The 16,408-nt window shown below is 44.0% G+C and overlaps 1 protein-coding gene across 1 annotated transcript in view; it reads right to left on the minus strand.

Annotated features, from left to right (window-relative positions):
• Window positions 1–16,408, minus strand: part of ALKBH6 (alkB homolog 6) — a 501,071-nt gene that overhangs the window by 242,738 nt on the left and 241,925 nt on the right. The gene's annotated exons all lie outside the window — the stretch shown is intronic.

Raw genomic sequence — 16,408 nt, forward strand, 5'->3', positions numbered from 1 at the left:
CATATGACAGATTTTGGAGTCCCTTTATCCTTTTGGTGAGGAACTTTTGTGGTCTCTCCAATTGCTGCAGATGTCGGGTGAGATACATCCCGAATGGGGCATTGTACTCGATCATTGGTCTGATAAGTGAAGAGTACAGGGGAACAATGACCTCACTAGATCTGGATGTGAATCCCTTCATGATCAGGTGGGCAATGTAGAAGGTCTTTCTAACCACTTTAGCAATGTGAGTGTCAAAAGAAAGGCCACTGTCAACCTGGGTCCCCAGGTCCCTGATAACCTCTTCTGTGCTTAGTGGATTGCCACCTATATGGTAGCTTGGGGTTACCTTGTTTTTCCCGAAGGGTATGACTATACATTTTTTGGCGTTTAACTTCAGGCCATGGCTCTGGCACCAGCTATCTGTTTCCGTGAATCCCCTCTGAAGGATATCTGTGTCCGATGCACTTTCCACTATGGCGCCCAGTTTGCAGTCGTCTGCAAACTTTGTCAGCCAAAGTCCTCCCATGTTGGCCTGTACTTCTGAGAAGTAGATGCCGAACAATAGGGGGCCAAGGACCGAGCCCTGTGGGACACCACTTGTGACCGGCTTGGAGTCTGACATAGCGCCAGCAACTCTAACCCTGTGGGTTCTGTCCTTAAGCCAGTTTGCAACCCATCTTGTGACATATGGGTTTACATTTAAGCTGGTAAGTTTTTCTACAATACCCGAGTGGGGTATTGTGTCGAAAGCCTTTGCAAGGTCAAGGTAGGCTGTATGGACTGCCTTTCCCTCATCAATGGCCTTGGTGACTGTTTCGAAGAAGTCGACCAAGTTCAAAAGGCATGATCTGCCCTTGGCGAAGCCAAACTGTGTCGGGTCCAATGTCTGCAAGTCCCCTATATCTTTGTTTATGAGCTCCATTATGATCCTCTCCATAGCTTTGCAGACTAGACTTGTTAAGCTTATGGGGCGGTAATTACCAGGGTCCGTAGAGGCACCGCCTTTGTGGAGTAGGACCACAGTTGCCGTACGCCACTCCTTGGGCACGTATCCTGTGGTAAGGCTGAGATTAAACAGCTGCCTTATGTGTGGGTTTAATTCCTCATTTAGCTCATGTAGCACACAGCCGGGGACACCATCCGGTCCCATTGATGCTGTGTTTTTAGCTTTAGAGAGAGCAGCTTTCACCTGCGCATTTGAGATGTCTGGGAGGCTACACTCCACTGGGATAGTTATCTCTCCTTTAGGGGAGAGGGGTGAAGTTTGCACTGAACCTGTCTGCCAGTATGTTGGCAATGTCTGTGGGTTCAGTGATTTTTGTATCATTTTGGACTAATTCTGAGCATATCTGGGAGTTTCCACCCAGGTTCCTAACACAGCTGAAAAAGGCCTTATGATTGTCCTTTGAATCCATGGCAATTTTTCTCTCAAAATTGGCCTTAGTTGATTTTATGAGTGCTCATATTTTTTACTAATAATGATCAGAGGTGACTTCCCTTTTATGGATTTTGTTCTATCATGTAATAGCTTTCTCCTCTTATTGTAAAGTTTGTTAATGGCTGGGGTCCACCAGACTGGACGTTTGCCCTTTGTGGAAAGAGTCTTGGTTTTATTTGGGATTGCCTGATCCATGCAGTCCTGGAGGTGATCATAGAAGGCATTTGTAAGGGCTTCCGCAGCTTGGGTTGTGGTTTCCACTGGCTCAGGGGCCTTGAAGGATACCACACCAGTCTTGAGTAGTGTGAAGTTTGCTTTAGAGAAGTTCTTCACTGTGGTCTTTTTGTTTGGGGTGGGGGCGGGATGTGGATTTCCAGTGAGATTAGTTTATGATCAGATCTCACCAATGAGGGATATACTTTCGTGTGGAGCATTTTGTCCCCATGTTTGTGATAATGAGATCTAGTATATTTTCTCCTCTCGTGGGAACAGTGACTAGCTGTTCCATGACATTTGAATTTATGAACTCCAGGAACTGTTGGGCTAGAAAGTTAGGGCTTGAGTAATGTTCCCAGTCTATATTCGGGTAGTTGAAGTCACCCAATATGATGGTGTTGGGAGATACATTTATAGCCTCCAGTGTCTTCAGGAAGGCTGTGTGGGGTTCCTGAGTTTGAGAGGGTGGCCTGTAGCATGCTACAATTTGTAGAGCAGTTTTGCCTATGGTTAGCTGCACCTGGATGGTTTCAAGCTTGTGCGTTGCCACCAACCTGGAGGTGTGGGTATCCTTTATGAATATGGATACACCCCCTCCTTTTGTGGTGTGGTCCGGGTTTTGGGGCCGGAATGCATGATATGAGGTAAAACCTAATAGTGCCGGGGTGCTCTCAGGAGCCTTGAACCAGGTTTCAGTTACAGCACAGACATCGATGTTCTCCATACTGAGAAGGGCCTCGAGTGCGTGCATTTTGAGATTTAGACTTCTGGCATTGAGCAGCATTACCCTCAGTTTCTTCCCATTTTTGTTTTCTAGGGTGGTAGGTTTAGAATTTGAGCCTTGCCTAAAAAGGCACTATGGGGTGGCAAGAGCCTTAGCCAATATCCGGAATCCCAGGGGTGACAGGTGCAAGCCATCCCTTGCGAAGCAGTGTGGCTTGTCAAGCATGGCATCCCAGGCAGACAGACACTGGATCCCCTTTGAATGACACCAGACATTAAGCCAATTGTTAAAGCTGATCATCTTGTCTCTATATTGTGGCATCATTCTTGGTGAAGGAAGGATACTGCTCAGGGTCAGGGTCATACCTGCCTGGGCTACATAATCAGAGAGCTCCTCTGTGTCTCTTTTCATGTAGTCCAGGGAGGTACGTCTCAGGTCGTTCACACCAGCATGGACAATGACTGTGTCATATTTGTACTTGCCATGGGGTGGCCCCGGTGCTTGTGTTATGTGGCGGATTCTAGCGCCCGATAGGCAGCTTACTGTGACCCTCTCCCTGTTCAGCCTGGTGAGTGGGACGTCAGTGTGTCTGACTATGGAGTCACCTATGACAAGTATGTTTGGTGTTGTATTTGGCCTTAAGGGCTGTGACTGCTTTGCACACTGATTTTGTGGTTTATGTGTTGCTTGTAGGGTGTCTTGAGGTAGCAGTTGTTTGGGTGTCTGCTTTGGAGGCCTCTGCTGTTTAGGTAAATTTTTACTCAGAGCCTCCGAGTATGTCTTTGTGTGTTTATGTGTTTGATTCAGTGGTGTGGTAGCATTATGTGAGGCTGGTTTTGTGGTGTGTGTAGTTGCCTTCTCCTCCTGTCTGGTCTTGAAAGTCCTGAGTTGAGAGAGCTCAGCCTCCAGTTTGGCTAAATAGCTGCATCTCTCGCAAGTATTTGTGTTATGTGGGAGGAGGAGAGGGTTGTCTGTGTACATGAGGCAATTGTTAAATTGTTAACATTGACAAATGTTAAATAAATAAGACACGGACAGTGAGGAGCATGACAGGTTGGGCAACACCAAGACTGGATTTAGGGACAATCGATGTACATGCCCATCAAATATCGGGACAGTGAGAATCTAGTCCTCACCCACAGAACTGTCATCACTGTCCCCTTCCTCCACTGGTTGTTGAAGTACTTGACATCTTTCCCTATGGAGCATAAGTGACAGCATCCGGTATAGGCATGCACCAGTGGTTATGTGCATGACCCTATGCACCAAGTGTGGTAACTCCTGGTGGGTGAAAATATCCCCACCTCTACCACTACTCCCCAGAGGGTACCATGGTATCAGCTGCCGGGGTAGTGCTACCTGATGTGGAGGGCCCAGGTAATGCAGGGGCAGAGGAGGCCATACTGCCAGGATGGGTCCCACATAAGCTGGGCGTCGGTGCAGTAGCTGGTGGAGTGGGGTCGGGTTGAGCCATGGGGGTTGGTCTACCTCTCTGTGCTGTAAAGCATTTTGTGGATGACATGGAAACATTTTGATGGCACATGGTAAGAGACAAAAATAAAAAGAGAGATAATTAGTACCATCACATGTGACATACAATGCATTATCACAATAATTAAATATTTATCTTCTTCTTCTTTCGGCTTTTCCCAGTTAGGGGTTGCCACAGCGGATCATCTGTCTGCTCATGATTGACAGTGGAGTTTTACGGTGTTGAGTTGCCAGCCTGGTGCCCAACCTTCCACAGGACGGCACACACACACACACACACACACACACACACACACACACACACACACACACACACACACACACACACACACACACACACACACTCACACCTAGGGCAAATTTAGAGTGTCCAATTCACCTAATGCATGTTTTTGGGATGTAGGAGGAAACTGCAGCATCCGGAGGAAACCCATGCGACCACAGGGAGGACATGCAGACTACACACAGCAGGCACCCCAGCCGAGAATCCAACCGAGAACCTCTTGCTGTGAGGCGGCAACGCTAACCGCTGCACCACCGTGGCCGCCCAATAATTAAGTATTTATCTACTTTTATATTTAAGTAAAGTAATCCTAGTAATGTACACATATTGCACATATGCTTATTCAAATTATACAGATTAAGTTAATAGCAGGGCATTTAGGCTACTTCCATTGAAATTAAATTATGTAATACTTTAAAGGAGTTTACTATATATTTGTCACGTGTGGTAATTGAACCCATACCGTCTGACTACTGTATTACACTTGACTCCTACTGTTGGCTTGTGCTACAGACTGGAGCATGCATGCTTGCTTTTACAGTTAGGATATGTATGCTTAATTTGCTAATAATGTATAGAAAAGTGATACTTAATCTAAAATAATAGTTATGTAGTGCTGCATGCATACCCCTTGCTTCCTTCAGCTTCTCTAAATGCTCAGCATGGACTTCCATGTTCTCCAGGATGTCCTGATTAGCTGTGGAAGGAAAAGGACAGAAAACATACTAGTCTTGACTATATGCAGCTTTCTCTCTAATATAAATTTTCTTTATCTGTATACTTGCATAACTGTGGGATATCAACAGTCCTAAATTTCATCTAGCCACTGGTTGCGTATATCCCGCTTGTGCATTTTGAGGCCATTACAGTGATGCCTACACTGTTCCCCAGTGCGTGGAATGCCAGTCGCACTGGAGACAGCAATGGTCAGACTATTCCATGCCTCAGACTTGTACTGGGAGCCAGTGTAGTCCCACTGCAGCAGCCTTCGGCTGTGGAGCTTTACAAGGAATCCAATAAAGTTTCCGGACTCCTCGATACCCCTCCTCTGAGCCCCAAATTGGGCACCTTCCCTTCTTGCTCCAGACATGTCCAATCAGGGCAAACTGCAAAAGTTAATAGTACTTTTCCTCCAGTTCGTGTTATCTCATTTACTGCTAGTGCGCAAACCCGAACAACAATGCCAAATGCATCTGCATGACATTAAGCAGAGAGCAGCAGTGCCAAACAGACAGGAAAGCGGATTATGAACTAAGAAGGGTAATGTGACAAATGGCATTTTTTTGGTTTGTATGCTGCTGTACCTGTTGCTTGCTTTAACTCTGCATACTTTTGATGTGGCTTTACACACTGATTTAATTTGTACAATGTCAAATTCAAATCTATGTATTAGGTGACGTTTCATCCTTGGCACAGAAAAAGTGTTTGTTGAACATGCTCATTAATTTATATATATATATATATATATATATATATATATATATACACACACACACACACACACACACACACACACACACACACACACACACACACACACACACATAAAAGACTGAGAGGTTAACCAGGCATGTGTGTGACCTGACAAGGTCCTGGTTTATACATTCATGTGGGTATGAGTATCACTGAGGTCTGAAGGCCAGAGAAGCCAATTATAATTACAGAAACATAACATTCAGTAAACCCTCTGTCACACATAGTATTCATATGAGCTCCACTGCTATACATACTTATTGTTATTTATAGTTATGTTTGACTTTTTTTTTAATTGAGTGAACAAACATTAATAAAATTGGCAGTGTGCTAGATTAGAACCCAGGCTCACCTGTATTACTGCCCTACCCCTTACAATTGCTGCTGCAGGAACAGTTAAGAAACAGCTGTATATTTTCATATTCATAATTAAGTATGTGTGTTAACTGCCATGCAACATCACTTTGCGTGTTTAGTGGTGACAAACCCTAGAGGATAGAATGTACCAGATATGAAGTTGTCTACTTTCTGCTTCCTGTCTGCAGGAGTTTTAGACCCGCAGGTGTTCGTAAAGGTTGCTAACTGCCATGCAATGCTGCTTAGTGGGTTTGTGAGATGGAAAGCAAAAGATTGCAACAATGTATCTGTTTTAAAACTGAAAATGTCTACACCATCTGCAGGTGCTCTCTCTGCTTCGTATGTGGGCCATTAGTCCAAGTTTGTGCAAAGTTAAGCAACACACAAACATGACAAGCAAAGCTCACCTTGTTTTATCTTTGTGAGCAGTGTTTATTAGGTTTCATCCTTAAAAGACAAATGTGACTTGAACCATGATCTATAGATAGTATATAGTGTGCGGATCACCATGTTTAGCAGATGTGCTACACACACGATTCACAGATGTAGTTTATGTACTGGTTACCACTGAAAAAGAAGTTATGTTCTTACTATAACATGCCATTTGTGTTGTTGATATTCATTCATTCATGAAGGACTGGTCTCAGTTCAGTCCTCGGAACCAACTTTGCCAATATAACAAGTTCGCGCCAGCCAAAAACTCTTGAGCTAAGTTTACCCATAGTACCTCTCTCCTCATCTCCTCAGATCAAGTTTGCCCATAAGGATATGAAAGCGGAGGCTTTGTCTGAGCAAATGTCATATCATGTAACCAGGATCAAATCCAAACCTCCAGGAGTATTTTTGAGGGGGTAGGAGGGTGGGATGTCATGAATAAATGAAGATCAGCAACACAGATGGAACATTATGGTAAGAAGAACTTCTTTATCTGACGTTGTTAATCTTCATTCATTCATGACGGATGGGACAGAGTCCCTAGCTACTTTATGTCCTGGGAGGCCCTATGGAAGGATATTCCTGAGCACCACTGAGCCAAAGGATGCTCTCCCCCTGGAGACCAAGTCCAATTTCTAATGAGTGATAAAGGTATGAGGGGAGGCCAAAGTAGCTGCTGCGCAAATGTCATCCACAGACGCTCTGGAATGAAAAGCCACTGAAGTAGCAACTGATCTGGTGGAGTCCGCCTTGATTTTAGTTGTTAAATGCATATGGTTTTGTTGATAGCTAAGAGAGATACAGTCTCTCAGCCATTTCGCTAAAGTGATTTTGGAAAATGATTTTCCTAACTTGGGTCCTGAAAATAACAGAAACTGATCAGATTTTCGAAAAGATTTAGTCCTGACTAAGTGGAAACGTAATTGTCTATGCACATCCAACAAGTGTAAACAATATTCTCCTTTATTAGAAAAATTTGGAAAGAAAACTGGCAAGACAATGGATTGATTAATATTCAACTCTGAGACAACCTTAGGTAGAAAGGAGGGGTTAGTCCAAAGAGATACTCTCTCTCTGTGGAAAACTATGTAAGGACGTTTTACACACAAGGCCTGTAATTCTGATATTCTTCTTGCTGACGTAATAGCTTCCAAGACAACCATTTTATATCGCAAGCGGCAGCAGGTTCAAAAGGATGATAAGTCAAAGTTTGTAGGACAAGCGTCAAATTCCAAGGTTCAGGGGGCTCTTTAAAGGGCAGTTTTATATGTATAACCTTTTTCCTGAAGGTTTTACAGAGGTGGTGAGATATTAAAGAAGAATCTTGGAAATCATTGTGAAAGTTTGAGACTGCCGCCAAATGGACCCGGATCGTAGAAGCTGAAGCTCCTGAATGTAATAAGGTTGAATAAATATTCTAGAACAGAACTGATCGGAGCTGAAAAGGGGTCTATTCCTTTTCCCTGGACCAGAACACAAATCTGCTCCATTTACTATAATAAATCTTCCTGGTGGATGGTTTATGGGAAGCCAGAAGTATTTTTCGAACAGGAGAAGATAGATTATTTTTGCCTGGCAATTATTGGAAGTGGAGGTACCAATCTGTCAGCTTGAGGCTCGATAGGTTTGGATGGATCAACCCCTGTGGGTGTGAGAGTAGTCCTGGAGTTGGATCCAGAATGCAGGGTCAGTGAAATAGGTGAGGCGAAAGAAAAGGGAACCAGACTTGTTGGGGCCAATAGGGTGCAATGAGGATTACTTTGCTTCTCAACCGAAGAGCTTTCTTTATAAACTGCGGTATTAGAAGAAAAGGGGGAAAGGCATATAGTAGTCACAGGGGTCAACTGTGTATTACAGCATCCCTCAGGGGGGGATCAGGGCAAAGTAGCTGCTGCACTTGTGACTGGTGGGAGAAGCGAATAGATTGCAGCAAGGCTGACTCCAGCGATGGAAAATCTCCATCGCTACAACTAGGTTGAGGGACCACTTGTGAGGCAGGAGAATACATCTTCTCAGTTTGTCCACAATCACATTGCAATTCCCGGGAATATGCGTTGCTACCAGAAAGCAGTTGGAAGCTATCGCCCACTGCCAAATTCTCATGGCTTCCCGGCACAGTGGGTAGGATCTGATTCCCCCCTGTTTGTTGATAAGTCAGACGACCAACATGTTGTCCGACTGGATAGCAATTGTCCCCAATTTGCTTGCAATGCCAGAAGCACCGCACTCAGTTCTAAAACACTGCTATGCAAATTGGCCTCCAAGGGGGACCAAGTGCCTTGGACCATCTTACTCTGGAAATTCCCCCCCCCACCCCCACCCCATCAGGGATGTGTCCATGGTCACAATGGCCTTGGGCTGAGAGGGTGAGATGGGGCAACTCCATAACTCTATTTCTGGTTTCATCCAACAATTCAGATCTTGCTTGCAGCGGTTCGTTATGCGGATCGGGTGAGACACAGGATGTGTTAATAGGGACCACTGTAGCAATCTCATGTCTAGTCTTGCTAGAGGAACTATAGTAAATGGTCACTGCCATTGAACCTAGCAGTTGAAGGACTGAACGAGTTGGGACTTTGTCCACCAAGACTATCAATCGGAGTCGAGATCTTAATCTCTGAAGCCCATTAAGCAGTAGGGCGACTAGGCAAGACCTTGTGCCGAATGTTGCTCCTATGAATTTCAGGCTTTAAGTAGGTATTACTTTTGACTTCTCTTCATTCATAGAGATCCCTAGGGATCTTGCTAGCTGTAGAGTGTAATGCAAAACGAGAAGCAGTAGATGCTTGGTGGGAATGGTAACGGGTCAATCGTCTAGATATGGAAACACCAAGAATCCTTGCAGTCTCAAGTGAGTTGTTACCACTGCTATGCATTTGATGAACACTCTGGGGGCTGCAGAGAGACCAAAGGGCAGTGCTCGAAATTGGTAGTGATTGGCTCCTAGCCGGAAGCAGAGATATTTCCTGGAGCATTTGTCCATTTGTATATGGTAATACGGGTCCTGGAGATCTATCGAACACATCCAGTCATCTTTCTCCAGAAACGGGAGGAGAGACTGAACGTGACCATCCAGAATTTGGTCTGTTTGACGAACTTGTTTAGATGCTGAGGTTGGCCTCCAGTCCCCCGTCTTTTCTGGCACTAAAAAGAACCTTGAGTAAAATCCGAACTCTATCTGGTCTGGTGGGACTGACTGGATGACTCTTTCAGAGCAGCTTTCGTATTTCTTGTGCTGCTACATCCCTCTGACTGGGTGGAATGTCGGTGATTCACCTCTACTGCCTCAGGTAAAGATCGAAGGGATGTAATTATCTCTGGTAATTATCGTCTGCACCCAAGAATCTGTTGTCATGGAGCGCCAGGCTAAATGGTGCAGACAGAATCATCCCCCAACTTCTTCCAGAGGCAAGCAATCGGGCCACTCTTCAGGAGTGCTGGTAGGGCTGCCCAGAAAAATAATCTCTGGACGTCTGGTTACGCGGACCCCCTCTGCCTCTGGGGGGGGCGTCTTCCTGCTGAGTTCCCCCCTCTGCCCCGAAGGGAAAACTCGCCACGTGTGTCACAGAAAGGCCCTTGGGATTTCCTGAACCACATCTTTCCACTTCTCTGATTCCAAGAGTAGGATCGTTGGGGAGTGGAAAAATGTATGTCCACAGCAGATAGGGTCTTGCCGTCCTTCTCACACCTGGCTAGTGTGTCTTTAACCTTTGGACCGAAAAGGGAGGAATTGTCAACTGGGGCAATGATGAAGGAAGACTCGAAAGGGTTGGCAAAATTGCAGAAGTGCATTCAGGCATGACATCTCATGACAATGCCTGCACCCACTGCTCTGGCCGCCCATTCGGTCGTATGTGATATCAACTACATGGGCGAGTTAGACATGGATTCCAGGGTGGCCAGTTGCGAGGCAACTTTGTCACGTACCTCATCAGACACAGCTCCTGCCAAAGTTTTTGAGAGTTCCATGACAAGGTCTCTCTGGAGATGGGTAGAATGTGCCAGGTAGTTCAACGACCGTATGGCAAAGCTTGATGAAGCATAAACCCACTTCCCTAGCCTGTCCATCATCTGAGACTCCCTGTTAGGAGGATGGACAGTAGGACTCTCCTTGCAAGTTCTTTCCTTGTGGCCACCACCACCAATGTAGCGTCTACTGCCAAGCCTTTGGACCAATGGGGTAATCCTCTGGAGGGCAGAGTATTCTGTCCAGTCTCCAGGGGACTGGCTCAACAGTGTCATGAGTATTCCAAGTGCACTGCACGATAAGCTGGACTAACTCATCTGTGGGCAGGGTCACCCAGGAAGTAGAGGGTTGGGCACAGAAAGCTTGCAAGAATACAGATTCCTCAGAAGAAGGCTTGGTGGGCTTCCAGTCACACCTCTGTTTCAAAATCTCTAGTATGTCTCCAAATGAGAAATCCTCAGGGGGTGACCATGGGGACCCTTCTCTCTCATCAAAATCTGTATCCTCAGTGAGGGATTCCTCAGGGGAATCAATGTGTTTCCTCTTGCACAATTTCTTACAGGGTGGCTCTTCAGGGGGGGGGTGTCCGAAGAGGACTCCGAAGAGAGGGTGCTCTGTAGGAAGGTATCTTGCTGCTCCTGTGCCCGATGCCCCAGCATCATGGACTGTGTCAGCTGTGAAACATAAGTCATATATATGTGGCATTCCAGCACTGAAGGGCCAACTGTGCCCTCTCCATAAGCTGGATGGCAGGCCCACCCGAAGACAGACAGGAGCCTGGAACAGAGAAAGACAACCTCAGAATCCGGGTAACACCCCGCTCCAACGAGCACACCCCCAGGGAAGGAGCCCCAGGAGGACTCTGAGCTGTCAAAGCAACTGGAACACTAGATGGCGCTGTAGAAAAAAATTGGTGCCGTACTAGGGGTCACAGTGCCGACAGACCAGTCATGGTCTTGAGGGTGGGTTGGCTCCAGTTGAGCAACTGGAATCGTAGACGGCACCGTAGAAAAGAAACGGTGCTGTAATAGGGGTCACGGTGCCGACAGACCGGTCATGGTCTCGAGAGTGGGTTGGCTCCAACTGAGCAACTGGAATCATAGACGGCGCCGTAGAAAAAAATTGGTGCCGTACTAGGGGTCACGGTGCCGACAGACCAGTCATGGTCTCGAGGGTGAGTTGGCTCCAACTGAGTCATGGACCACAGGGTAGACTCCAGAAACATGGTAAGATCTAGCAGTGAAACTGAAGAAGCTGGCACTGGGATAGGTGTCGGCATCGAGGGCCCCAATACCTGCAGGGAGGTTGAAGGAGGAATATATGTTGGAGTCTGTGGAGAAAATTCCTTGGTGGCTCTGGGTGGGAGGATAGCTCTAGCTGGAGTTGGGATGCTTCTGGCTGCTAGGAACTGATCCACAAGTCTCACTACATCTAGATCTGAAAGGCTCCTGGTGGAATGGGTTGACATCCCAGATGGGGATTCGGGCCAGTCGAGGAATGGACTTAGTTGCTGTCCAACAAAGGGGTCAAATGACCGAGATTATCTGGTCCTGGCTAGTGTCTCGAACGTTGGCCCCGTGGTTGGAAGAGCAAAAGGCTGTGATGGGGGGAGGGGGTGACTGGATTTAATGGAAAAACTACTTTTGGTGCCGAGAGGGTCTGTGGTACACTGAAAATGGTCAGTACAGTGGTAGAAGTAGTCATTATCAGTTCCATGGTAAAGGTCGGCACCGTGGATGGAGTTTTGGGGGTCCGGTGCCGAGATATGTGAAGTCAAGTTTAGGTTTCGGTTTCATATGAACCTAGGCCTTAGAGGTTTGTGATTCCTGAGAATGAGGAGACAATGGTACTGATTGGCTCCTCTTTTTTAGAAGGGGTTGAGACCTCCACATCAGATAAAACCTTCGAGAAAGGGGTTTGTAAAAGACCCTTTAGGATTAATTTGTTTTTCACTCAGCTAAGGTGCGGGCACTAAAGCCCTTGTAGAGCTTGCATGGAGGTTGAACTTTTAAATGTGGTACTCCTAGGCAACAGACACAGGAGGATGTCCATCAGAATTTGACATCTTCCTGCCACATTTATCACATTGTTTGAAGCTAGTGGCGCCCTTTTTGTCTGCCATTATGCAAAAATCCACTCAACAATAATGAAAACAATAATTCAAAGCAGAAGAGATATCCTGTCACAAAAGGCAGCGCACACACACACACACACACACACACACACACACACACTATGAAAGGCTTTTTTTATATATTACCAACAATGGTAAGTGAAAAGAATACCAAAGAAGGGTAAAAGAAAAGGAGAATACCAATGATGGTATTTAAAATATCAAAGGGAAAGGGAGGGCTTGTACCAACGATGGTACTAAGTAAGGTAACAAGGGAAAGAAATTTTCACTCGCACCAGAAGGAAAGTATCACCATATATGAACGACTACGAAATAAATGTACTACAGTCAACTATAAAGACAGAGGGTCACTATTTAGAGAAAAAAATAAAACACTTCGCTTGAGAGCTGGACTGACGCATCTTGAAACTCTATGCAGCAAACGAGATCTGAGGAGATGAGGAGAGGGACACTATGGGTAAACTTCACCTCAAGAGTTTTTGTCTGGCATGAGCTTGTTATATCGGCCGAGTCAGTTCCAAGGACAGAACCGAGACCAATCTGTCATGAATGAATAAAGATTAACAACATCAGATGCATAGTTACATGACCTTTATTGTACTTATCTGTTTCCCATGTCTGAGCTAAGTCACACATCTCACAAATAGTGGTATTAAAAAAATATGAAATAATCAACATTAGAAAATAAATGTGAGTACACATGAACGATTTTTACAGAAGTCTGGATTTGAACTCTCACACCAATGAATGTACAATACACAGTCAGGGTATCTTATCCCTCTTTATCACAGAAACAGCTTTGCAACAGGAATGAAAATCATTATGCATACAACCAAGTTCCAAATCATCCACAGTATCAACAAGACACATGGCACTTGTACAATTCTGAGTTGTTTGTACATGTGTTAATTTCAGATTTAGTGCAATTATTAATTTATGACTATTGTTTGTAGCAATGCAGCTCTGTCTTATCTTTGTATGGTGTTCATTCTTCTCTTATATGAGCAGTAATCTGAGACATGCAGTCCATAAGGCATTTTGTATCATTGTCCTTAAAATGTATGAGAATATTAAATGGCAATGATACACGGTTTTCAAAAAAGACAGGTGAGTTTTGATATTACTGCACAGAAACTGGGAAATGTTTGCTGCTTACTTACATTTAAAACCTTGAGACAATTACTTCTACACTTTCTAAGTGTAACCAGACTGACACATCCACTGGAGGTAAGAGAGTCTGCACTGCTGTGTTTTCCTTCTCCCTACTAGTAATCATTCACAGTTGCAATCCATTAGCAACAAGCACTGAGGGAGTGCCTGCACTATGTTTACATCTGTGACTCAGATCCAGAAATTTAGGATTCAGCAATTCTAATGAGTTCACAACTCATTTGCATCTTTACCATACTCACAAGCCTGAATCTGCACTATAAAAAAGTAACCATGTAGCTAGGGACATTGAAGGTGACGAGAACTGTGTATGCGGATAACACAGAAGAAGACTGCTACTACTATGGCTTTATCTGAACAGAAGACTACTGATCTTGATAAGGTATGACTGCATTTTTCAATTATTTACTGGATTTGCTCACATGTAACTAGGAAAAACATTACACACACACGCATATGTAGGTTTACTATCAAATGGGCGATCAGACTCTGTGTGAGTCAAGGTAGTCCGAATTGACCCATTTGGTAGAATCGGAAAAAAGAATGCAAAAATGTAGAAATGTACAACAGTGAATGCAATACTGCATTCGCTGTTGTGACTGTCTACATTTTCACGCAGATCACACTATAGTAGGGATCGGAAAATGTATCCTTTCCCTCACTATAGTGCGATCTCGGAGTTTGTACATCTAAGTAGCAGGGGGTGAGGGAGTGAGGGGGTGTGGGGGCCACAGTAATTCCATTTGCGGAAGTATGGTGAATGTTCGAATTTTGTTGAATTCAAACATTCACCACTTCCGCGTTTTACTTTTTTGTTGTTGGCCGCAGTGGATTTTCATTTTTATGGTTCGTACAAATGATAATTCACTTGCAGTGAGAACGACAAAATGATAGTAAACCATATATATATATATATATATATATATATATATATATATATATATATATATATATATATATATACATACACACACACACACACACACACACACACACACACACACACACGGGTCTACTTTGATTCACCGAAAACTCATTTCACTGAATTTTAATTCACTCTCAAAAAATCACTGAAAGCTCGAATCACTGAAAACTCATTTTTCTAAATCACATTTCATTGAATGTAAGGACTGTTGGGCAAGTAAAACGTACATGCCCTTTTCCCCACTGTAGAGTGATCCCAGAGTTAACACAAACGACTGACTGAAGCCAAAAAAACTCAAAAGTGTAATCCACAGCAGAAATCCCAGAGTTAGTATATATAGTTGGGGAGGACACAGCCCCCACACCCCCCCCAACTATATATACTAACTTCAGGATTGCACTACAGTACGGAAAAAGGCATGTACATTTTATTTCCCAACAGTACTTACATTCAGTGAAATGAGTTTTCAGTGATTTGCACTTTCAGCGATTTGGTGCGAGTGTTTTGAAATTCAGTGAAATGAGTTTTCAGTGAATCAAAGTAGACAAATATACGTATATATATATATATATATATATATATATATATATATATATATATATATATATATACATACATTAGCAAATGTAACTTTTACTTGTACACACTTCTTAGAAGTTTACTGATGGCCTAGGCATTTTTGTCAGGGCATTTTACTTTCTCAGATACACAGCCTTATTAACATTCATCACAAGTGCTACTGTTACAACTGTTTCTCTTTACACTCTTCCATGTCATTTAAGTGAAATGTAAATGTCCTTTACTGTCAGTCACACAGGGGTGTTAGCCTTTGGGGATGGCCCATAGACACCTCTAGGAGAGTGCTAAGCACAGGTAGAGGTGACTGGCAATTGCATAAAAATTATTGTTCTGTGGTAAATGTGTACACGTGTTTTTTGGGACAATGTGTTTGAAAGCACTTCTAACAATTGACGGATGTGTTATTCCTTGTTTTGTACAAAATGTCATTTGCCTGTTGTTTTGGGGGTGGGGGAGTCAAGTTCCATTTCTGTGTTGCCACAATCAAAAATATTTTTACTGAGGTTTGCTTTGCTATTCTTAGTCCTTGTTTTGGATCAAACCTTGGTTTGTGTGTAACTGTGATATCTTACAACCATATAACCCTTTTGTATATTTTTTTGTATATTTGAATAACTGGAGTTTTTTGTTTCTCCAGTGTGTAATATTAAAAAACTAATAATATGTGTTACACTCTAAACAAAACATTTATTTATGTGATATTTATGTGTAGTATCCTTTTGTGTTTTATGTCACCTAGGACTATGGCACCCAAGCGTCACAATCCCCCCAACCCCCCTTCAATTCTGAGAATGATGTCACTGTCCAAGCCTTCGTCTACACGGTGCCTTTCAACTTGAGAGAGGATGTGGGGTTATGTCTGGAAATATGCAAAATTTGGAACCAGATAGTGAACAACGTCAATGCTGTTTGGGGGCACTGAAGGTCGTATGATCAGGTGTGGCATAGGGCCACTGACATGATTTTATTGGCCCGGAGGACAGCAGATGCAGTGGATAGCTGGCTACCGGGGGGGTGGTCCTGCTACACAGCCACCACTGACACCAAATGAAGAGTTCCTGTCCACTGTCAGGGATCTAGACAGCTCAATGGAAGGTGCACAACAGCATGTGATTGATGTTAGTGATGCTGTTCCAGGAAGATTTTCTAGGTAGGCTTATATATGTCAATTTTTAAAGATTTCTTGTGTAGTAAAATATTAAATGCAATAGTTAAGTTGATTTAATAATTTTTT

This window comes from Protopterus annectens, chromosome 1.part0 (genome assembly GCF_019279795.1).
Source record: "Protopterus annectens isolate FY-2018-M chromosome 1.part0, PAN1.0, whole genome shotgun sequence".
NCBI lineage: Eukaryota > Metazoa > Chordata > Ceratodontiformes > Protopteridae > Protopterus > Protopterus annectens.